General features: G+C 39.9%; 1 protein-coding gene across 7 annotated transcripts in view; it reads right to left on the bottom strand.

The window, feature by feature from the left end:
- The window catches only part of PTPRK (protein tyrosine phosphatase receptor type K), a 468792-nt gene that overhangs the window by 144748 nt on the left and 299944 nt on the right, over positions 1–24100 (bottom strand). The gene's annotated exons all lie outside the window — the stretch shown is intronic.

Here is a 24100-nt window from a genome sequence, read left to right as displayed (position 1 = left end):
TGCCTGCTGAAGAAGCCAGTGTGACTTTGAAAGCTTGCAACATGTAATTGTGCATTTGGGCTGACCCAATAAAGGTATCAATGTTTGGATGTTATTGGATTTACTATAGGGCCAACATGGCTATCCTTAGATGTTTGTTGCACAGAACACTGTTTACATTCCCACTGAAGTGGTACCTATTTATCTACTTGCATTTGCATGCTTTCAAATGGCTAGGTTGGCAGAAGCTGGGTGACAGGAGGTCACTCCATCATGCAGTACTTGGGCCTCAAAATGCCAACCTGCTGATCTTGCAATCAATAGAGTCAGCATCTTAACTGCTTGAGCTACCATGTCCCTTAGTTTAGAGGGACAAGAAGGTAAAACATATTACCTTATCAATAATTTTCTTTGTAAGATAGCAAAAAGGATGCTTTTAAAATAAATGTTGCTGTTGTGTCTGTCAGTGTGTGGATATTCATGGCCTTATAACTTTGGACTATTTCAGATGTTAGACATGGGTATTCAGCAAACTGGTAAGTCACACAGAAATCTGTCGCTGCTAATAAAATATACAGTTTTACTTAAAAGGGTAAAATTATCATCATAAGTAAGGAGCTCAAGATACTGAATATAATGAACTTACTAAAAGTCATTGGCCAAGTCCTTCTTCTAGCAACTAACAGCACAATGCCTACTCATTTTATGTTGGCTATTATGGTGGTGCCCTTAATCTCTATCAGCTACAGAGTATGTAATCTACATTAGGATTAAAAGCCCCTTAAAGCCAGATTTGGAAGTCATAGAAATTCGAAGTTCAGTCTGATTTTCTCCCACCCCACAACCTTGTCCATAATTTCTGATATGTTGTAATGCCAGCAGGTTAATGATATATTTGTGGAGATTATGTTGATCCCAGCTGTTTTTTTTAAATGGTTTGTTTTTGCCTATGATCCCCTGCAAGAGCATGCATAGCAAGTGACTGTTATCTAGGGACATCATGTACAACTATGCAAGTGACAATGTCATAGAATGCTGACACTGTAGATCTGGATCCTTGTGGATCTTATAGCAAAACATGAAGTCAAGGAAAGGGGAATGCTTGATCGGTTGATCGTAATAAATTGACAAGGAAAGAGTATCCCATTCCAGTTTACACAGGTTAATATCCCATCCCAGTTTATGCAGGATAATTCAATTATAGGGGAAATTTAATTGGGATATAAAAGGTTAATGTTCAGCTAGGAAAGTTTGTGTTTAAGGAAACCATCTTATGCTAAACCATGCCAACATCTTACTTTACATAAGCTTGCAATTTTGTGGCTAGGATGTGCATCATAGTGCTGCCAACCTATTTCCCTATAATTTCCTATTTTCATTACCTCTGAAGGACCATGACTCAGACAGCAGGTGTGCCTTCTGTGAATGCAAGAAGCCTTTTTTGCTCATGGTCTGAGATCCTACCTCTTTGCCCATGTAGTTTGACATCTTTCTACTAGCCAGGAGCTGCTAAACTCCTGGAGGGAACCAAATACAGTTGTTTATTGGTGGGTAAGGGAGGAGATTCAGACTGTAGAGAAACATCTGGACTCAGCTTGGTCAAGGGGAGAGAAAGGAAAGAACGGTGCACTTGTTATTCTTCCCCCAAGAACGCAGAGCAGCCAGATCTTCATGGTCTGAATTACTTCCTTTTCCCCTCTAATAAGAAGGATCGTCAGCAGCCCCACTGACAGCCTGACAGTGCTGGGTACATGAGAATTTTGAACAGACTACAAGGACATGGAATAGCCCTCTGTGCTGTCGCATTCCATAAGTGACTTATGTACATATAAGATGCATTTACGTGACTGTAAGTCACTAACAGGCTGTCAGCCAATGAGTAAAAAGATCCCGTGGAAGAAGACAGAAGAAAACTTTTGCCAGTTTCCCCTTTCCAGTAGCCTGCTTCATTATTCTGCAGAGTGCCCAACCTGCTTCTAACATCCAAGGTATTGCAGGAAAGGTTGGTGAAATTTTCCCCATTCACTGCTCTAAAAAAGAAGAGCACTGTGAAGAGCACTGCTCTTCACTAAACTTGTATACTGCTCCTGGTGGGCATAAGAAGAACTCACAATAGGAAGTTCCCTACAGATGGAAGCAAACTTTGGATTAAAACCAATGCATATTTGAAAAACAATAATAAAAACACATCCCATAGTAGAGACAATGTTCTATTTTTATTGGATGGTAGCATATTTTCAAGGCTGGACATCGCTGATAGTCTCCTTATGTAAATTTAACTCTCAAGATGGATAGCATTTTTTAAAATGTTTAGCAGCAACAAGAACAGAAACACCTCCTTCCTTAAAGAGTATTAGATACATTTCTGGCAGCAAAGCTGCCAACACTGAAAATGGAGCAACTGTCTCAAGCTAGAGCAGCCTGCCCCTTTGATAACAGAGGAAGTTTATCACAGTTTTTACAAGACTAATGCCTTGCTGAGCTTGGAGTAGAAATTAACATTTCAGGATTACTTTACAGATTTACACATGCTAAGCCTTCATGGGACAATACAATAGCACAAGGAACAATGATTCTCTCACACAAACATTACCTCAAGGGGTGGGGGATAATTCTTCTGTGTCTGCAGAGGAAAATAAGTAGCTTCAGACTTTCATGGTCTATAAAAGAGTGTGGAAAAACTACTTTCTTTGAACCACATATCTAATAATCCAAGTTGTGGTCACAGACACACAGGATGGTTGGTATCTTTAGGCAATGGTCAAAACTAAACACAGTGTCCCTACAAGATATAATACCAAGGACTGTCCTAGGCCCCCATTCAAACATGATCAGCATGATTAACTACCCGAAAAAGCAGTACCAAAGCAATCTTGAACAGGGCTGAAGCAGCAAAGGCCCAGCAGCCAAGCAATAAGACAAAACCATAGGGCAAAGCCAAAGATTACTTAATTCATTGGTCACAACACCTTACAGTCTGACTCCCTGTCAAAAGTCTGACAACTACAGAAGTAATAGCATGGGGAAAATATGGGGCTATGAGATAGGCTATTCCAACAGTGTCCCAGATCACCAAGCACTTCAAGGGAGATCACGTGATTCATTAAGAGAGGCTGTACTAGCTGGATTGTTGGTAAAGCATTATTTTGCCTCCTCTGTTTTCTTATGCTGCATCAATTAATCTCATTAGACTGCTCGTAAATAAAGCAAAAGATCCATTTGTCAAGTAAGCTCTGATTCTATCATCATTATCATTATGGTATTGTATAAATAGCAATGTATGACCCTATATACTTTTAGTGTGCTATAAATTATATGCCAACACAATAACACTGGTTCATAGGGGGTACACCAAACTGTGGCTGCTTCTATACTGCAGAAATAATCCAGTTTGACACTACTTTAACTGCCATGGCTCAGTGTTATGGAATTTTGGGAACTGTAGTTTTGTGATATTTTCAGCCTTCTCTATCAGAGGGCTCTGGTGCTATAACAAGCTACAGGTACTCAAATTCCATAGCACAGGAGATTATCACACGGGGATGGGATAAGGACAGCAGGGACGTAGCCAGGATTTTGGGAAGGGGGGTCCAGACTGTGTCACCATTATAATGGGGCTTGGTTGTGGCGGCGCAGCGGCATGCACCATTCATTTTATCTAACGGAGGGGGGGTCTGGACCCCAAGGACCCCCCCCCCTTGGCTACGTCCCTGAGGACAGGATCACTCCCCCGTCCTTACCCTATCTTTGACTGTGATATCCCATGAAAGGCTTTTTGATCGCAGCACTATTGTCCCATCATTGAAGCAGCACTGCATTAATATGAACTCCCATTAATACAAAATTCTGGGCAATGCTGATTCCATGATGGGACAATGACAGGATCTGTGTGACATCATTTGATAGTCTTTCACGTGATTGTAGTCAACCGCACTTTCTTGATGGGATAATGTCTGGATAAGTGCAATGTCGTATGAAAATTTTCTCATAATCATGCTATGAGAACAGGAAAAGGATGGGACAAGGATGTTTCATCCCCCGTCTGATAATCTCCACTCAGCCATGGCAGTTAAAGTGGTATCAATCTGAATTATTTCTGCAGTACAGATTCAGCCTATGGAGCCACATTTTTACATGTATTAACAGGGGCAGCCCAGAGAGCAACAACTGTCGTTGTCATCATCATCATCATCCATAAGAAGAAGAACAACAAAAACCAACAACACATTATTTTTGGGCTTAATTCACTGGACTACTTTTTTGTGACAGTGTAAGAGATGTACTTTACGTTCAGAATGGTAAAAAGACAAATTAAATGCACACTGGGGGATGAACATTTGGTAAAAGTTTACTTTGGTTTTCCTGTTCCAATGTATAAATTCTTAAATGAGTAATAAAAAAGGGGGAGGGAGCAGAAGCATAGATTCAAAAACTAACTGTATATTAAATCTTATCTAGAGATTGCTTTTCCATCATTAATGCTGATTAGTCTTTAAACCACCAAGTAACAAAACCCATCCCTCTACCCATGTAGTAGGTTCCAGGCAGTTCCAAGGTTTGGAACTTCTTCCTCTAACCTTGAAACTGTGTAATCCTTTTTCTCGCTCCATTTTATTTAAGAGCCTTGAATCACTTATGATTCAATAACACCCTCCCTACAAACGCTAAAACAAATACACAGTAATGATTATGCTCTTACATGACCAGATGAGAGTAGCACATCTCCTGAACTTGGCAGGATGATATATTACTCTTTCAAGGACACCAATCCTCTTTAGAAGGGGAAGGAATAGAAAATCAACTATGGTGATACCAGCCAAGTGTCATCTTTCCTATTAATCTTTGAGAGACTGATTCATACCAATTTGAAGATTATCTTTCACTTTACCTCAGAAACAAGATCTTGCAAGTGGAGTGCCAGATAACTGGTAACCTGACTCACTCTCCACTGATTTTCAGTCATGTACAAACCAAGTTCAACTGACTAAAGTGACCAGGTAAAATGCAATAATTATAGCCAGATTCAATGCCAACAAGGTTCAAAAGTCCATCCAGATCTTGACCACTGAAAATAATTTAGTTAAGATTTAGTATCCCGATTCTCTCTCCGAACTCCTTGTTGTGTCTGATGGGGAAAAAAGCAATAGCACATGTATAAGGTACAATTTTTTTCATCTGATGTAGTGGGTGGAGTACATAAAAGCTTGTGCCAAATAAAACTCGTTAGTCTTTCAGGTGCTGTTTTTCTTGCTACAACAAGCTAACACAGCCAAACCACCAGAAAGTCAACATGAAAATGTCTCATTTTACTTAACAATTCTGCTACATATTCTTTTTCCATTTAGAGTAAGACATCTGATACCTGTACAAATGTTTGTGTTCACCTGTAATATCTTTTATTATTAGGATCACAAGGAGCAGATCTAGGGATATATGGAGACCTAGTACCAGCTGGATTACTATCAGGGTGAGAAACTTGTGGCCCACCAAAATATACTGAGGTCTAAAATCTCCATCAACTCTGTCCATCAAGGATAATAATCTAGATTGTTGGATTTGTAATTTAAAACATTTGGACTCCAAAAATTCTTCATATCTATTTAACATGGCATAACCTGACGTTGCCCCTTCTACTGAGCTTTTAGTGAACCAAAGTCCTAGATAGGACAATGGTTCACTAAAAGCTCAGTAAAAGGGGCAACGTCAGCTTATGCCATGTTAAATAGATTTTTCAATATGCTTAAAGTATACAAGAGTCCATCTCTTTTTTAGTCAGAATGAGGACTAGATGATGACAGATGATGACAGCATTAGGAAACAAAACATTGGAAAAATGTGTGAGAGACGATTAAGTTTTTCAGTTCTAGCGCTCAACTACAGCTGTTTAAATAATATAACAGAGGGTGACTTTATACAAGGGGGAGTGAACAAAATACAAATATTAAGCTTTGTTTTATTGTTTACTTACTACATACACTTACTATTCAGTCCAAAGACATCTACAAGGATAGGTAATTGAATTAAAAAGGAGAGAGAATGATAGGTCAACATTCATTACTCTGAAGAAAAACTTCTGGAGTCTGAAGTATCTGGATTAAACACAAAACATAATTCCAAAACAAGAAAAACTCGGTTTTGCTCCGCAGGCAAGAATTCCACAGAAGCATTTTGCATCAGAATACTAATCAAAAAGAAATAAAACCTTGAATAATGTGTCAATTAGAAAATGTATGAGAAAGCCTATATACACTGCCAAGTACATTGCATTTCCTGTAGCTCATAATGATTTATCTTCATTAGCAATGAGCTGAAACTATCTAAAACTCTATGTAATTTATTTCCTATGTCCAAAAGGGTGGGAGGGAAGAGATGCTCATCCCATTGAGATAAACAAGGAGTCTGAAGTAAAAAAAATAAAAAATAGTCTAATGCTTTTAACCTTCAGTGACTGAAATTAATATTACAACCATGCAAACCTAAATTCAAGTCGTCCCTCCCTCCATCACTGGTAACATTAAATTCAATTCCAACTTAAAATCACAACATAGAGGTAAATGTATAATTTTGCAATTCTTTGACAGATAGGAGAAACATTCTGTGGGAGTTGTATTTTCCTGCAGTTTAATTCTGAAGCTACTTACATAAAAACAAGACCCAGTGAAATATCCATTATTTTGCTAGACGAGGTACGATAAACCTCTTGCCCTCCAGATATTTTGAACTTCAAATATCTAACATCTCATCAAGCAAGGGATCATGGGAGTTATAGATGAAGGCATCTGGTAGACTAAATCTTCTCCATCTCAAAAATAGATGGAACATACATACATACCTCCATATTGTGGGATTACCAATTCCATCTATATTAGCCAGAAAGAACAAGAGCAGCTGTACATACAGGCAAGGAAGTGCTGCCCTTCTTTGCTGCACAGCATTGCCACAGGAACCAAACAAGGCGGCAATGCTGTGCAGCAAAAAAGGAGCCGCCAAGAGTGGTTCCTTTTTTGCGCCGTCATAAGGGCTGCGATGCAACCCTATGACAGCTTTTCCGCCCACAGCTGTGTAGGCGCGCGGGCTCCTGCATGTCATGGACGTGTACCCCGTGTGGTTAGGGCTGCACAATCATGGCGGTGCCCACATGTCAAAGGGCTTGGGAGCATGCAGTAGGTGCGCAGTCCCGGGCCCTACTACTGCCTCCAGGACACCACTTCCCAGCGGTGTGTACCGGGCCAAAAGTTAAGCATACTGGTGGCTAGTCTGAAAGCTTAAAGACCCTCTCTGCATTAATCTGTATGGTCCCATGGCTTGTGGTTTCTTTCTAAATACCTCTTATGACCTTAATTTGCTAAAGAGCAAATACTGAGAATAAGTAAAAAAATTAGCAGACAATTTTTTTATTAATTATTTTTTTCACTTTAGGGAAAAACTGGAATTAGATTTGTATTAATGCTTACAGGTCTGCCCATTTTTCATTCTGGAAAAACAAGTCATCACTTTTATTTTTACAGGAAATTGTGAATATTTCCTAGTTGCCTATAACACATGCATAGAAATCCTATGTATTCTCTCTCTATAAACTGATTTTCATTATTTTCTTAAACCAGTCAGTGTCTGATGCTACTTTGTCACCATGTTTGTTTGGCTAGGGTTTTTTCTGCAATTGACAGAAAACAATAAGATTTTTTCCAGAATAAGAGAAAAAGGTTGTTTGAGAAGACTTCCCTGGTTTGAGTGTTTTATTTAATGCCTCAACTGTGCGGTTTGAAGAGAAGTGGCCTAGGATGTGGGAACACATGAGAGGTCCATGGACTATTTATTGCCCACTCCTCCAATAAATACACGTAGCAGTAGCTGACAACATTTCAGCAATATGGAGAAAGATACTCGAAACTCTTTCCAATTCAGCTCACAACTGTAACCAAGGCCAGTTCCACACGGGCAAAAAGTATGTGCTCGGCACGTACTAGGGTTATGAAAGGGCGTCCCTTCCGGACGCCCTAACCCTAGTACGTGCCGAGCACATACAAAATGGTGGTGCCCTATACATATCGGCACCGCCATCTTGACGTGCTGGACACTTAGCGTCCACACGTCGCGGCTCACTTATGATACCGCAAGTGCGCTACTGGCGCCTTGCGGCATCATAAGCACGCCGCCAAAAGAAGCGTCATTTTGGGGCTTCTTTTTCGGACATCGGAAAGCCTTGCCATTTGGAGGCTGAGGCTTCCCGGTGGTGGAAACGGAGGCATCAGCAGACCGCCCTTTTTGGGCGGTCTGTAAAGCGCCCAAGTCCAGATTTTAACCTAGGATGAAGGAAGAGCTAGACATAAACCATCCTGAAGTATGCCTGTAATTTCTCCTTAAGTGTTGGAAAGGTCAAACTGAGAGCAAACTAGAGGCAAGTTAACTAATTTGATTCCAAAATTGCACCACTTAATTTTGGTGAATTGTGAAACAGAAAAAAAAAAACCACACCCCAAAACAACAACAGCAACAACAAAAAACCCAAAATCTAGGAATTTTTAACATAATGCAGGTGAAATTCTGGCTTCAAAGTACTGTATATGACATTCTTTCTTTCACATATAAACCCTGACTTGTTTTCCACTCCAGTCTGATTCTGCCAAAGCAAATAAAAGTTCTTTTCTATAAGACCTGTATAAATTGTCCCACTAACTTCTTTTCATATGTTTTCACTGCTACTTGCAACCAAACCTTCATTCACATTTTTTTCCTGTTCAGTCTAGAAAACATTTCCCCACTCCAATGCCCCAAAATGTAAGCATCTAGCCCTTATTTTCACCTTCTTACCCTTTTTCCACCTTCACATCCCTGATATTCCTTATAGGCATCCAGTACCTCTGACCTCTCTGTCTTGCCCTTTTTTCATGTATATTCAAACAAACCTGTAGCTGTTTTAAGATGAAAAAAAACAACCAGCAGTAAATAAAGCAGGCTGCAGGAAAAGTATATGTGCTATGTATTATTCACTGATAGCTGAAAAGTAAACCTATCTGTCACAGACCTAGGGTAAAGTTAGGTACATGTTAGTTTTATTATGTGAAAGGAATGTAGTAGATTTTTTCCAAGGCCAAAAAGCCTCAAATATTTGAAAAACTCTGACATCGATAAAAGTTTGTGCACAAAACAATTTATTGTTGTTTTGTGTCTTCAAATCATTTCCAACCTATGATAATCCCAGTGAGACCCTATTATGGAGGTTTTTGGCAAGATTTATTCAGAGGAGGTTTGCCATTGCTTTCTCCTGAGGCTGAGAGCATGTGACTTTCCCAAAATCACCCAGTAGGTTTCATGGCTGAGTGATGATGTGTAAACTAAAAGGCAATTAGAAACTGTTGAGAAACATCTTGATTTTTACTACATACACAAAGGAGAAGATAAATTTGTGTTTTAAAATAATTTCCACCATACTTCAGAAACAAAGTAGCAACAGAAGATGTGCATAAGAGTAAGCCACAGCTAGAGGTTGTGAGTGAAGTAATACAGTTATCATTGGGAGGGAGTATAATGAGGCTGTAATGATGTTATACTTCTTTTGGTAATGTAACCAATGGGAATGACCTCACTAAGCAATACTTTCTCATTACTTTGAAGTTATTCTTTAAGGTTGTTTTTCAGGCGAAAGTTTGATCAACATCTTTCAAGCATTATCACAATTTTCAAGTGTTTTTTTTAAGTAGTAGAAGAAGAAAGGGAAAAATAATGGTTAAGGCAACAAAGAATGGAACATGGTAAAAACATGTTAGTGGTAACTTTGGGGGACCTTCTCCAATGAGTTACATGGTATAGGGTCTGGACTAAGTTGGTGCTTAAATTGCTGTAAATTTGACAGATTATTCTGTAATTTAAAAAAAATCTAAGAGTAGTATTTAGTACCTATATCAGCAAATATAGAAATATCTTTTCATTTATAGTTTGCAATATTTGAAATATTATGTAAGAAAATGCAAAAATATACTGCAGCACTGCTTATCAGCAAATGCTGAGAGTCACCATTACCCAATTATGCAAAACCCATAATACAAAATTGATTTCTTGTTTGCTGCATTAGTTCTATTTTTATTATAGTACAGTTCTGCTTTGCTTTTGGCCACCTTAAATTAGATTTTTAATGATTTTTTCCCAAAGAAAAACAATTAAATTAATTATAAGGTATGCAAAAATGGCAAGCTGCATATGTGTTTTTCAGGCATAACACAGCACCCAATTAAATAGTTTGCAAACTTCATTTAGCGTTTATATTTCTATGCAATTCAGAGTGAGCTTCAAAATTAACTCAAAGAAATGTACCTGGTAATACTTAAACTCTAAGTGGCTAATTCAGGGAACTTTGAATAAAGGGCAAGAATATCAAGAAAGTTCTACTGAAAGTCATTCTAAAGTTTCATTGCTTTGTGGGGTGTGTCTCACAGGGCAGAAGCAGATGGCTCCGAAGGAGAGATTTGTGGCCACTCTGGCTGTGATTGCTCCTGGACTGTGGCGACTGGATGGCCCACTCCCAAAGTGGGCTGCTGCTATGGTCCCCAAGGGACACCAACAGTAGTGGATTAAATCTGCTCCTTCTGCTAGTGGCTTCGGGCCGTCTTAGGCAGCCCTGGACCTGCTTCGGGGGGCATGCGTCATCTAAACATCATACTCTGTTTTATTTGGCCAGTCTGTTTTGGGCTGTTGTTGCATATAGTAATTTAGCCCTAACATAATGGGGTATTGTTATGTTACAGTATGGGGGGGGGGGTCAGTACTTTAGGAAAGAGAAGATTCAATAAGGTAGGTGTGTGTGTTTTAACATAGCAATTATAGAAATCATGTAGTCTGAATGACCTACAAAATGTTGTACTGTACTCTATGACAATTTATTTTACTAATGCAAGCAGTAGTTCTCAAGGAAAAACGAAAATCTATCACTACAGAGATACTGATATGCCTGAATCCACTGATGAATGTTTCATTTCCAGAGGTTTCTTCACTTCCACAATGTCACTTCAGCTTCTCCTTACAAACCCACGTGCTCACTAGTTAACATGTAATTATGTTTTATTTTGTGGTAAATCCCCTCAGGGGTCTGCAGGATGTCTATATGGGATTTGAAGCAACCCCTTAGCAGAAAAACCTGATTTTATGTTTTAAAAGACTCATGGGATGGAGAGGGGGCTGTTTGTCTGTTTCTGATTAAGAATTTTTCTTAACCCCCTGCATTAGTGAAAACCATCTCATGGAAGAAACTGTATTCTTTGTTTGTTTGTTTCTTCCCTTTAACAGACATCTCTCCTATGAAAGAAGGGAAGGCAAGGGGAATCACCCCTCCTGAGGCTAGCTGACTGAGATTCCCTGCGTTTTATAACAGGGACATAACCCTCCACTAAAGTGGAGCTTGGTTGGTCACCTTAATCCAATATATCTATCACCTCATATGTGTTCCAGAAGGTGCCATTTCTGAGAACACTTTAAAACAGTTCTCTTGGAAAGCAATGGGAATGCAATTGGAATGCCCGGCGGCAAAGGCGGCGTTCCAGTGTGCAGTAAAATGGGGTTCTTGGCCCCATCATGTTCCTGTCACGTTCCGTGCGCACCCGCACGTGGGCACGTTAGAACGCACTGGGGAACGTTTTAATGTTTAAACTTCCATGTCTTTCTTCATGCTTCCAAGGCAGAAAGATAAACAAAGAAAAGGAAAGAATTGGAGTGGCTGTATTGAAGAAGTTGTAGAGCAACAGAAAGCACATCCTACTAGAGTGATAGGCAGGACAAGACTGGGCTTCTAGGTTTAGCTCCACCCACCTGGGGTCACCAGAAGGTTCTCTCTTTACTTCCTTCCTATTAGAGTGGGTGGGTGGAGCATAACCCAAACTACAGGATGTGAGGGTCTTATCTACTGGGAAATTTTTTTATATCCCATATATTACTCCTTAACTAAGAGCTGAGGCTCATGTTAAGCTGAAATGGTTGCCACGCTGCTGTGATACCATCCCATCCCATCCCAGTAACACAGAAAGACAGAAACCTCATGGGAGGTTACCCCCGGTAATCAGTTGGGAGAGGCCAGTCTAACAGTATTGTCCAATCTGTACACAGAAACTAGAGTACTTTTTCTAATGTGACCCAAACCAGGTTTTATAGCAGCTTCTAACCTGCACTTTCAACAGCAGCTTGAGCTACTGTTGTGATAGGTGTTATGTCTGTGTCATGAAAAGTTGCACTTGCTAATTTCTGAATATCATTCTGCTAAGAACAGTTTAAGGCACCATTTGTTAGGCTCCAGATCTGACCTCTCAAACATGACTTTGCATTCCTCATCACTGGAATAAAGTGGAAGAGTACTGAAGTAGCACAGGATACAGCCATGGAGAAGCACATACCAGAACACAATAAAGGAGGTGAAGTTAGTGAAGAGAATAATGATGCATTGCCTGGGAGGCCGCCACTACAAGAAAAACAGGAGCTAGCAATATGGAGGAAAGACTGCAATTTTATTAAGCAACCAGCTAGCAAAGTAGGGTTGGCCCAAAGCATGTGGTCTGGATCTGGATCATCATACAACCCGCTGTTATGATGAACTGTAATACCTGGTAACGGCCAGGCTTCGGGATGGCCTAGGGGCTAAGGGAACGCCATATATCCGTCCATGCAACCATCCGATCACATGTATTTAATCAACCCCCTAGTCAACAGGAGACGCTGTCATGCTGTGGCTCCCGCAATGGCCACAACGCATGCCCTCAGCGCTCCCGTGTCCCAAAGGGACTTCCGAACCAGTGCTATGCAGCCCTGGAAACCACGCCCACCAGATCCATGACCTATGCTCTCTCCCCAACCAATACATGAAAGCAGGATTTGTCCTGTTCTTCTCTGTCTTGGTTTCTGAACTGTCTTAACAGTTCAGGGCCTTGAATAGGGAAGTACCACTTCCTTGGATGTTCCTTGAAAGCCCATTGGAGAAATAAATATTCCAGGAAGCAATGTGGTTCAGATCCTGTCCTGATAACTATGGGGTGGGATCAAAATATATATTAATTACTTAAAAAGTAATTAGTTTTTGATCAATAATTATTTTAACAACAAAAGACACCAAATATATAGACACCCTTGGTTCCCTTCTGAGGTTCAGGAGTCTGCACACTGCACAGTTTAACTGTCATGGGTGCATCCAGTGGAATCTTGAGATTTATCATTTAGTGAGGCATTAGATATACTTCAATGTCTACAAATTCTAGAATTTCATAGGCAATAGCAACAAAGTGGTGGTGTAAACATGCAGAGTGAAATAAACACGATTGAAGCTACAGAGAAGACAGACATACATGGGTATTATTTTCCGAGATAAATGTGAGAATTTAGAATTCAGGAGATTCAGTGGGTCAATCATGGCTGGCAAGGTATTAGGACTAGGTCTAAACTGGAATTAATCCCAGACATATACAGTTGGCCCTTCCCTTACGCGGGGGATCCGTTCTGAATTACCACGTAAACACAAGCCTTGTTAGAATCAATGGGGCTCGTTCCCGCGGCGCACACCCCATTGTTTCTTCCAGGTCGTGGAAGAAGCCTTTCCGGTGCGGCTTCCAGCATATGCTGGAAGCCACGTATGACGCGGGCACGCTGTATATGAAACAAGTCTCAGCCAAAATTCATCTTCAGAAAATTGATCTACTGCAAATTTTTAAAATATATATATTTTAAATTACAATATTTTTCATTATTTTCAAACAGCTAGGAAATTTTAAAAATGTGATAGAATTCAATATTGCATCATCTGGTCATAATACGTCTTTATCAGACAACACTGATCTGCCTCTCTCAAAAGCTATGGGGCTTTGGTATGACTTAAACAAGAGGAAGAACCTAGACCCTTCTTTCCGATCCCATATACTGTCAGATTGGTTTTCATCCCACAGAAATGTCTGCCGTTGAACACAGTCACCATTTGGAACTATGCCAAATTGTGTACAACAAGAGGGAGGAAAAGTACAGCCAGGAAAAAGAGATAGTAAAGAATTTCTTCCTATCATGACAAACTGGTCAAATGGAAAACAAGACTTACAGCCATGTGGTGTGATGGGCCTGCATTCCATCAGGAGAACCTTCTTTTGAGATCTTATACACCAATAAGTGAAGTTTCTTTCTCCTTGCTTAACTATATATCAACAGTACCCACACTCAATAGTCAATTAACTCAGTAGGGAGAAGGGAGAATATTGTCTTTCCCAGTAGGCTCAAGCAAAAGCAAACTGCTACATCCTCACCTATCTTCTTCATTAATAACTTTTGTCATCTTGATCAAAGTCTGGTTTTGCTTGACAACACGTGTCCTGTTTCTCACCTGTGAAATATTGGATGGTATAGTTGTAGACTCTGAACAACTAGAGGGGGATAGTAACCACCACTAACATAGAACAAAAGTTGGCAATGTGTAGTCCTTTAGATATGGTTGGACTTCAGTTCCCAACAGCACAACTCAACACAGCTAATGGTAAGGGATAACTGGAGCTATAGTCCAGCAGTATCTGGAGATCTATACAAATTGATTATCAGCATACAACATAATGCTGGCAGCATGGGAATAAAAAAATATATAGGAAAAGAAATCTAGGAAAATCTACCACGAGCACAAAAAGGAATAGCAGAAATGCTATGGCTTTGGAAAATCTAGATAATGTTCATGAGATAGATAGTTTGCAAATAACAGTTCAGTCACGGATGATAATAATAAAAACTATTCATGAAAAACTACTTTCCTTCAGCTTTTCTTGAATACACAATATTATTCTGAATTGAGAAATCCTACACAATAGTAGGCATTCCTTCTTAGCAATGTATGCTTCAACAGTGTGTTCAATACAACAGAGTGTGAAAAAAAAAAACAACTTCTGTCTTAATCATGTTCCCTCAGAGAAAATTATGCTCTTTTTAAAACTGATCCAAACATGCACACACATTTAATCTGGTTTCTTGTTTCCTGATGAACAGGCAAAGGCACATGAATCTAATTTGCCATAAATGGTTCAAAATACAGGCAAATCAGCGGGCAATGACTACATCTCGAAAATCCAAAGTGACTGCATAAAAGTACAATGAACCAGACATTCTGCATGAAAAATTCTCTTAATGCAACATTCATGTTTCATTTTTCGTCTTTTCCAGTCAAAAACTCTGAAGCATGAGATTATTTTACAGACCCACATTCAAAGCAAAATAATTCATACTTGCAGATAGCATTTCATAGTAAAGTTGTTAAGCTGAATTAAGCCTTTCTGGAAAGAGACCCTTTAATGAGACAAAAATGTATGAAATTCTATACATTACAGAACATCAGGGCATGAGTGTTGGAGCACTGTCTGAAGTTTAATTCCATGCACCCCCAGTTAAAATAATCTTTTGGCAAGCAATGGAAAAGCCCTTTACTTGAGATGGTAGAGTCAGTGTGCATCCACACTGTAGAAATAATGAAATTTGACACCTGTTTAAGTGCTCCGATTCCATCTATGGAATCCTGGGATTTGTAGTTTTACAAGATCTTTAGCCTTCTCTGACAAAGAATGTTGGTTTCTAACAAAACTATAAATTCTGTAAGATAGAGCCATGCCAGTTAAAGTACAGTGGGCCCCAGTTATACGCTGGGATTTGGTTCAAAGATCCCCCGTGGATAACAAAATCCGTGGATGGTCAAGTCCCATTAAATATAATGACATAGCAAAATGGTGTCCCTTATAAAAAATGGAAAATCAAGGTTTGATATTAGAAATTTGTAATTTTAACATTTTCAAACCATGGATGCTTGAATCCATGTATAAAAAATCAGTGTTTAAGAAGGGCCGACTGTAGTGTCAAATTGAATTATTTCTACAGTGTAGATGTATGTTCAGAGCAGAACTTTGCTAGTTGCTTTTTATACTACAACTCCCAGAATGCCCCAGTCAAGTAACTTTTCTAGGATTGAAGTCTCTGCTACTGCTGCTGCTTCTAACTTTATTAATATCCTGTCTTTTCCCAAGAACTGGGCTCAAAGTTGCTTATGCATTTAAAAAAATTGTTAAAAACATACAAAAAGTCAGCATCAAAATAAAATTAAACTATTAACCAAAAAAACCCACATACAATTTAAAATAAATACTGCATACCCCACTTTTGTTTAAAGTCTTCAGTTAGGCTTGCCATATCCCGCCTGGGGGCGGGACTTTCCCGGTTTGGGGCGGGGCCACATGGTCCCGCCCCAGTTTGGCCCCGCCCCCGGGATTGCCCCTGCTCCCAGGCGAGATATGGCAAGCTGAGGGAGGCTTTCCCTTGCCGCTTGGGCCCAGGCCCAGAGGGAAAGCCTCCCTGAAGGGGAGGAGTCCCTCCCCACCTGGGCTCCACCTCCACCGAGGGCGGGGCCCAGGCGGAAAGCCTCCCTGAAGGGGAGGAGTCCCTCCCCACCTGGGCTCCACCTCCACCGAGGGCGGGGCCCAGGCGGAAAGCCTCCCTGAAGGGGAGGAGTCCCTCCCCGCATGGGCTCCGCCCCCACTGAGGGCGGGGCCCAGGCCCAGAGGGAACGCCTTGGAGGCTCCTATTCAAAATAGGACACACAAAAATGTGTCCTACATTTGAACATGTTGTCCTACACTACATTTGTCCCGGTTTGGAGGTCCTGATGAATGGCAACCCTATCTTCAGTTCTAAAAGTCTGCCTTAATTTTAAAAAATCTTCACCTGCCAACAGCAAGGAAATGGCCATTCTAGCCTCCCCTGGGAGGGAGCTCCATAGTTTAGGGGCAGCCACCAAGAAGACCTTCTCCCACCAACAATACCTGTGAAGGTGGTGGGATTGAGAGAAAGCCTCTCTTTTGAATGTCAGGGCCTAGGCATGCTTACATGGGGAGGAACAGTCTGTCAGACTGCCTGCACCTAGTGGACATCATTAAGGTACAAAAACAAGTTAGAATGACTAAGGAAAGTCTTTATTTGTCTCTGTCTAAATACAAAATGTATTCAACATGAAACATAACCCTTGCTTCACAGCTCTCCCCTTCAAGTCTGCTAAGGAAGCAATGTGAAGGTGATGTGTGCTTAACTGACAACCTACCATATCATGACAACAAAAGGAGCAGTATGGAGCCTAAGAAGAATGACTGGAAGGAGAAAAAAGAAGTCAATTTAAATTATTATTTTGGTCACTGTGGAAATTGTCTTATTTATTTATATGTGTGTGTTTTTATGTGCTATATTATTGTTCCCCATTACTGTGTACAACTGTGAGAGCTGGACAGTGAAGAAAGCAGATAGGACGAAAATGAATTCATTTGAGATGTGGTGCTAGAGAAGAGTGCTGAAGATACTGTGGACAGTCAAAAAGACAAGTAATTGGGTCCTAGAACAAATCAAGCCTGAGAGCCAAGAGGACTCAATTGGAGCTGTCATATTTTGGCCACATCATGAGAAAGCCTGACTCATTAGTAAAGACAACAATGCTAGGGAAGGTAGAGGGCAGTACAAAGAGAGGAAGACCACATTCCAGATGGCTAGAATCAATCAGGGAGACTATGGGCATGAGCCTACAGGACCTGAGCAGAGAGGTAGGGGACAGGGGGCCTTGGAGACATCTAATTCACAGGGTTACCATGAGTGGAGGTCAACTTGAAGGCAGCTAACAACAACATTATTATTGTTGTTGTTGTTGTTTTTCATTCTTTTTATGTTATAAGTGAATTTCAATAAATATTATTTTATTAAAAATTATTGTATTGAATTACATTCTAATTAATAATAATAATAGGATTTATTTATATACTGCCTAAACACTGGGAATCCGGGTGGCTTACAACAGAGGGGATAATAGACAGTTCCCTGCCCTCAGGCTTACAATCTAAAAAGACACAACACAAAAGGAGAAGGGAATGGTGGTGGAGATCAGGTCCAGCATTCTTTTTAATTGTTATTTAATTGTTTAAAACAATTTAATTCATTTTTATCAGTACACCTCCCTGAGATAATATGATAAAGGGTGGGATTGAAATAGTAATAAATAAGTTAATAAAATAAAATGCATTTGTAAGTGTAAATGTTTCTGCAAGAGCTAGTGGAATCACTACCAAAACAAGGGAAATACACTTCCCATAAAAGTTGCTATAAAAGATCTTAAGAATGAGTTTGTTCAAAGCCAGATTCAAACATGTTTGCATAAAGGAAGAAACTTATCTGTCTTTATGATCACTTTCCCCACGCAAACATTCTTTTGCTAAGTCAGAAACAGCTGTTCTGTAAAATGTTTTCTGCTGATAGAGGGCCCTCTTGGAACTAATTCTACCACTGAGAAATATTCACTGAGATCTTTACGTTCTTTATGTACAAGCTGATTTGCACAAGTTTCTTCTATTTATATGGAGAAAACTGAACTAGTGAAATTTTCCTGGCAATCATTTCTAATCTTTCTAAAACTTCACAAAACCTTCACAACTGCGACAGTTATTTTGTCTGAAAAGGAATTTATTTTAATCTTCCTTCAGAGAAGGTTCCGCAACAACTTCTATACAAAGAAATGTTGAATAACTTCTATAAGGACAGGATTCCCCCCCCCCCCCCCCGAACATGTTAAATGCAGGGTTAGCAAGCAGGCTATAATTCCTGGATCATTGTTGAGGGCTATAAAGTATAACAAATTGCATTTGTTTTCATTTTCTTCTTGGCACACACAATAAATCTTGAACATGCACATTTTGAATGTTTATTTATACCAATAAAAACAGCACTGAAAAAATTAGTGAACACTCTTTGCTATTTTTCTTTCAAATTCCCTTTCTCTGTAAATTATAGTCAAGGAAAATAATTACAGATGAACCTCTAAGTAACATACATTACTACTCTATACAGTGGCAATGCTAACAATGTAATGAATTATTTTGAAAAGTCCCTTTTAAATGTGCCAATATCAGAATGTGGAAGCAAATATAGCAGCAAAATGCTTTGGTGGTAGGCAAGTTGAAGGGACTTTTTAAAAAAAGTATTTTTAAAAACTTTTGTAGGCAGGATTTTTTCCCCTTGGTGAAGAAAACTAAGAAAAATTAAGAAGTACCGTATATACTCGACTATAAGTCAACCTCATGTATAAGTCGAGGCCAAGTTTAGGGGAAAAAATTATTTTTACCTAAATTTCTAGACTATACACACACACAAGTATATGCAGTAATGCAATAGATAACACATGGATTAACCAAAATGGGTTCCTATAACATTAGTGGTAATAGGGTATTTGGTGGTGGTGTCCTAACTAGCAACACCAAATTATTAGTTTCAAAAAGTGACTAAACAACATATTAGTTTCCAACCCCTATATTATTCATTCCTACCATATGAGCAACTGGAAGATTCAGTGCAACTAAAAGCTTAAATATTTCACGAATTCCTTAAGAAGAGATTGCACAGAAAATATTACAACAGTGTCAGATATAACGGAAGCAAAAAAGCATTCACCTCCCCCAAATGTTATTGTTGTTGTGTGTTTTCAAGTCTTTATGGCAACGCTATCACAATGTTTTACTGGCAAGATTTGTTCAGAGGGGGTTTACCATTGTGTTCCTCTAAGACTGAGAGTGTATCGTCAGGAGTCTTCCATGGCTGAGTGGGGATTCAAACCCTTGTCTCCCAGAGCCATATTCCAGCATCCAAACCACTACATCACACTGGATCTCTACCCATTTTATCTATAGAATAAATGGGTAGAATGGATAAAAGACCACCAAAGATGCCATAATATAAAAAGCCAATATTTGGTGAACATATGTGCTATGGCAGCATAAAACCATTACTTAAAACAGAGATGAGAAATCTCTGGCTAACTGGGGGCCCTTTCAGACTACACTCCTCCCTCCACATTTATGGCTTTGACTTTTGCAGATCTGATTATTCATGGATTTTATTAATATGGTCTCTCTAGGAATATCTAGGTCCTCCAGCCCAACTCTATGGTCAACTTTAACCAAAAGTCACACGGAAGATCTAGAGATTCCTAGAGAGAACTTTCCACTAGGCATTTGTAGCTTTCCCAGCACAATTCTATGGTCAATGTCTGGTAGATGTTGACCACAGAGTTACACTGGAGGACCTAGACATTCCTAGAGAGGTGTTCTCTCAGGTAAAAACATAGGAGTTTATTGCACTGGCCCTGAAACGGGCCCAGTGTGTTCTAAAACGTGCTCACGCGCAGGCGCACACGGAACGGGATGGGGCTAAGAACCCCATTTTACCACATTGCTGGAATGCTGCCTTTGCTGCCAGACATTCCAATTGCGTCCCCATTCTGTTCCAGAGGGTGCCATTACTGAGAACGCTTTAGTTCTCAACAATGGCGCCCTCTGGAACGGAACGGGGACGCAATTGGAACTCCTGGCAGCAAAAGCAGGGTTCCAGCATGTGGTAAAATGGGGTTCTTATCCTCATCCCGTTCTGTGCGTGCATGCATGCACGCGCGCACATCTTAGAACGCACTGGGCCCGTTTCAGGGCCAGTGCGATCAACTTCATAGTGTTTTTGTTATCTGCGGTTTTTCCACATTCACAGGGGTCCTGTGCCCCTAACCCCAACTAATGTGGAGGGATGAATGTGCATCAATATTGTGTTCTGAAGCCATTTTAACTGCCATGACAACATCTTATGGAATCTGGGGTTTGTAATTTGGTTAGGAATTAGAAATCTCTGGCTGATAATTCTAAATGTTCCTCCCTAAACTGTCAATCCCATTGGATAGAACCAAAAGGAAATTTCAAAGTAGAATTATAACACCATAATTGTGTAATGTGAAAGATCTGCAGATGGTGTTGGATTACAACCCTCATCACTCATAGCCACTTAGCTGATGCTGAGGACAGCTGGAGGGATACAGCTGTCTACCTCTGGCCTTAACTAGTTTTCTAATACCACTCACATTACTTCCTAAAGTACACCTTCGTGGTAATGGTGTTAGGAAATAAATTTGTGGTGATGCTGTAAATTATTTATTCAAACATTACACTGGATAATACACATGAACTATATATGCAAGGGCTTCAAGAACAAATTTATGTTTTTTTGTTGAGGGCAATACATTTTTGTAACCCCTATGAACAAGTGATGCATTAAAGAAATGTATACTATTCTACCTTCCACACTTTGCCGTGATTATGTTGTGTATCACAGCTAGCATCATTTAACAATGAAGAATAAAATACAATCAGGAAAGTGATAGCCAGAGGATCAATGTTTCACTCACCTCCCCACCTGAATTTATTACTGAAGAAAAAGGAGAACAAGCTATTCCTTTTGTGGCATAGGAAATGAGCCTTATATCCTATTCTTCTGGGGTTTGAGAGAATATAGAAACAAATTTATGTAGGAACTATCACAGGAGTATTGGGGTTTTTTTGTGGTTTTTTTTGGTACCGTTGTATCAGACAAAGTCTTAAAAAGTAGAAGAATACATATCTGGGATAGCTGTGTTGGCCATGTAGCAAAGTACAGTAACATCCAAAATCCACAAAATTGGATCAACCAACATGCACAAAATACATGTTGCAAGCTTTCAAATCTCCACTGGCTTCTTCATCAGGCAAAGATGTTAAAAATCAAGAGAAGCATCTATTTCTGGCTTGTTAATAGAATTTATTGTTTTGTACATCCTGGGGTATCCCTATGGCCAGAAGGAGGAGGGGCCTGCCTGCATGAATGTCCCTCCAGTACCACATACACTGAGAACAGCTACGCCTTAACAAAATGTAGGCTTGGGATTAACATTGACTTGATGTATTCCCACCTGGAACAATGGATGCAAGCTACAGGAAAAGAGATTCCACCTCAACATTAGGAGAAACTTCCTGACAGTAAGGGCTGTTCGACAGTGGAACACACTCCCTCGGAGTGTAGTGGAGTCTCCTTCCTTGGAGGCCTTTAAGCAGAGGCTAAATGGCCACCTGTCGGGGATGCTTTGATTTGGATTTCCTGCATGGCAGGGGGTTGGACTGGGTGGCCCATACGGTCTCTTTCAACTCTATGATTCTATTTTCCCCTCCTGTATGATTTTTAACATCTTTGCCTGTGAAGAGGCCAGTTGAGCTTTGAAAGATTGCAACATGTGTTCTGTACATTTTGGTTGGTCTAGTAAAGGTATCAACTTTGTGGAGTTTGGATATTATTGTACCAAGCAAAAAGAGTGTTAGATAACCTCTCAGTAAGGACAGTTTAGTATGACAGTCTAAATATTAATGGATAACAAAGCCTAAATTAGAAAATAATCTGAATTGTTTCCAGTATAATCACACTTCAGTGGCAATTACTATGCAACCAAATGGTGAATAAGGATATCTTCAGAGTTACTCTCAAGATACCTGAACTCTCTAGCAGAAGCTTGTCTCTAAGCACACCTGAAGCAGTATCACATGAATTATCATCTTTGTCTCTTCTTTTGCTGCTGGAATAGAGGTTTGGATTAATGTGCTCAATACATTTTCTTGCCACAGATAGTGCTCCTCTCAGAAATTTGATCTATTGACTAGTTACATGTATGTCTGATAAATCACTAAGGTCTAAATGCAGCTGGGGTCTTTTCTTATCTGGTAGAATACAAAAACCTGGACAAATATCTAGAAATGTACAAAAGAAGTAATACTCATAGTCTTCATACCTTTGTGGATGTACAGATTTTCAATACTATACATAATTAAATAGACATCTATAACTTAATTGACCACAGAGGCGATGCTATCTTCATCTAAAGATTACTTTCTGAAGGAATATTTTTGTTTTATGTAATCATTATGGTCTTAAATATCAGTCATTTCTATTAGGTTTGAGTTTTTATGTGAACCAAAGCACTCTCCATATGGGCTATTTTCTAGGTCTAGGTCTATAACTTTTGTATCTGAGTCAAGCTCCATTTCAAAAATAATTTCTGCTTCAGATTTATTTTTAAATATATAAATATAGTTCTGCATTATTTATTTGTATTTTGAGCTCATAACTATCCTGTATCTTTTAGTCATTTTCTTATTTCCTCACCCATATCTTGGCTCTCAACTGGAATCACCATGACCTTCTGCTGGATTTATCTCCTAAAGCAACAAAGACCAATAAGGGGAGAAAAGTTATATCCAAACCTTTTTCAATGCTGAAATTCAGTATGACTTTCAGAATGACCTACTTATGAGTAGCATCTCTATTGGATCTGCTTAGTCTTCCAGCAGATGACAGCACATCACCATTTCTGCTGACATATTCTGCTTTGGAAAGGCCCCACCTGGAATACTGTGTCCAGTTCTGGGCACCACAATTAAAAAAGGATGTTGAGAAACTAGAGTGTGTCCAAAGGAGGGTGACTAAAATGGTGAAGGGTCTGGAAACCATGCCCTATGAGGAAAGTCTTAGGGAGCTGGGGATGTTTAGCCTGGAGAAGAGAAAGTTAAGAGGTGATATGATAGCCTTGTTTAAATATCTGAAGGAATGTCATATTGAGGAGGAAGCAAGCTCGTTTTCTGCTGCTCCAGAGAACAGGATCCAGAACAATGGATACAAGCTACAGGAAAAGAGATTCCACCTGAACATTAGGAGGAACTTCCTGACAGTAACAGTGGGCCACACTCCTTCAGAGTGTGGTGGAGTCTCCTTCCTTAGAGGTCTTTAAATGGAGGCTAGATGGCCATCTGTTGGGGAAGCTTTGATTGAGAGTTCCTGCATGGCAGGGGGGTTGGACTGGATGGCCCTTGTGGCCTCTTCAAATGCTACAATTCTATGATTCTATGATTTTAAGGCAAGTGAATCATCATACATGAAGTTTCTATACATCCAAGTATGGCACGGTAAGGGCATTCAGTCCTACATGAAAGGACATTCAGGGCTGAAATAGATGGTCCTGAAGGGACAACCTGACACTGCCCCTTTTATCACTGTATTGGGGCTGCAGTAACCACACATGGCCCCAATCCAGTTGTTTGCCGGCACAAAAAGAAGCAGCAGAAAGCCACTCCTTTTTGAGCCAGTGAAAAGCTGGCTTTTCTGCCGCCACTGTGGCTTTGCGGCTCTCCTATAGCATGCAGTGCATAAATGCCACATCACCGGAGTGCTGCAAAGTTTCCTGTCGTGTGGTTGGTTGGTTGGCTTCATGGTG

The sequence above is a fragment of the Sceloporus occidentalis genome, unplaced genomic scaffold, assembly GCF_023333645.1.
Source record: "Sceloporus occidentalis isolate IW3139 unplaced genomic scaffold, rSceOcc1.0.p SCAF_6, whole genome shotgun sequence".
NCBI lineage: Eukaryota > Metazoa > Chordata > Lepidosauria > Squamata > Phrynosomatidae > Sceloporus > Sceloporus occidentalis.
Note: the sequence above shows the minus strand (reverse complement) of the source record. Positions and strands in the feature narration are given on the sequence as shown.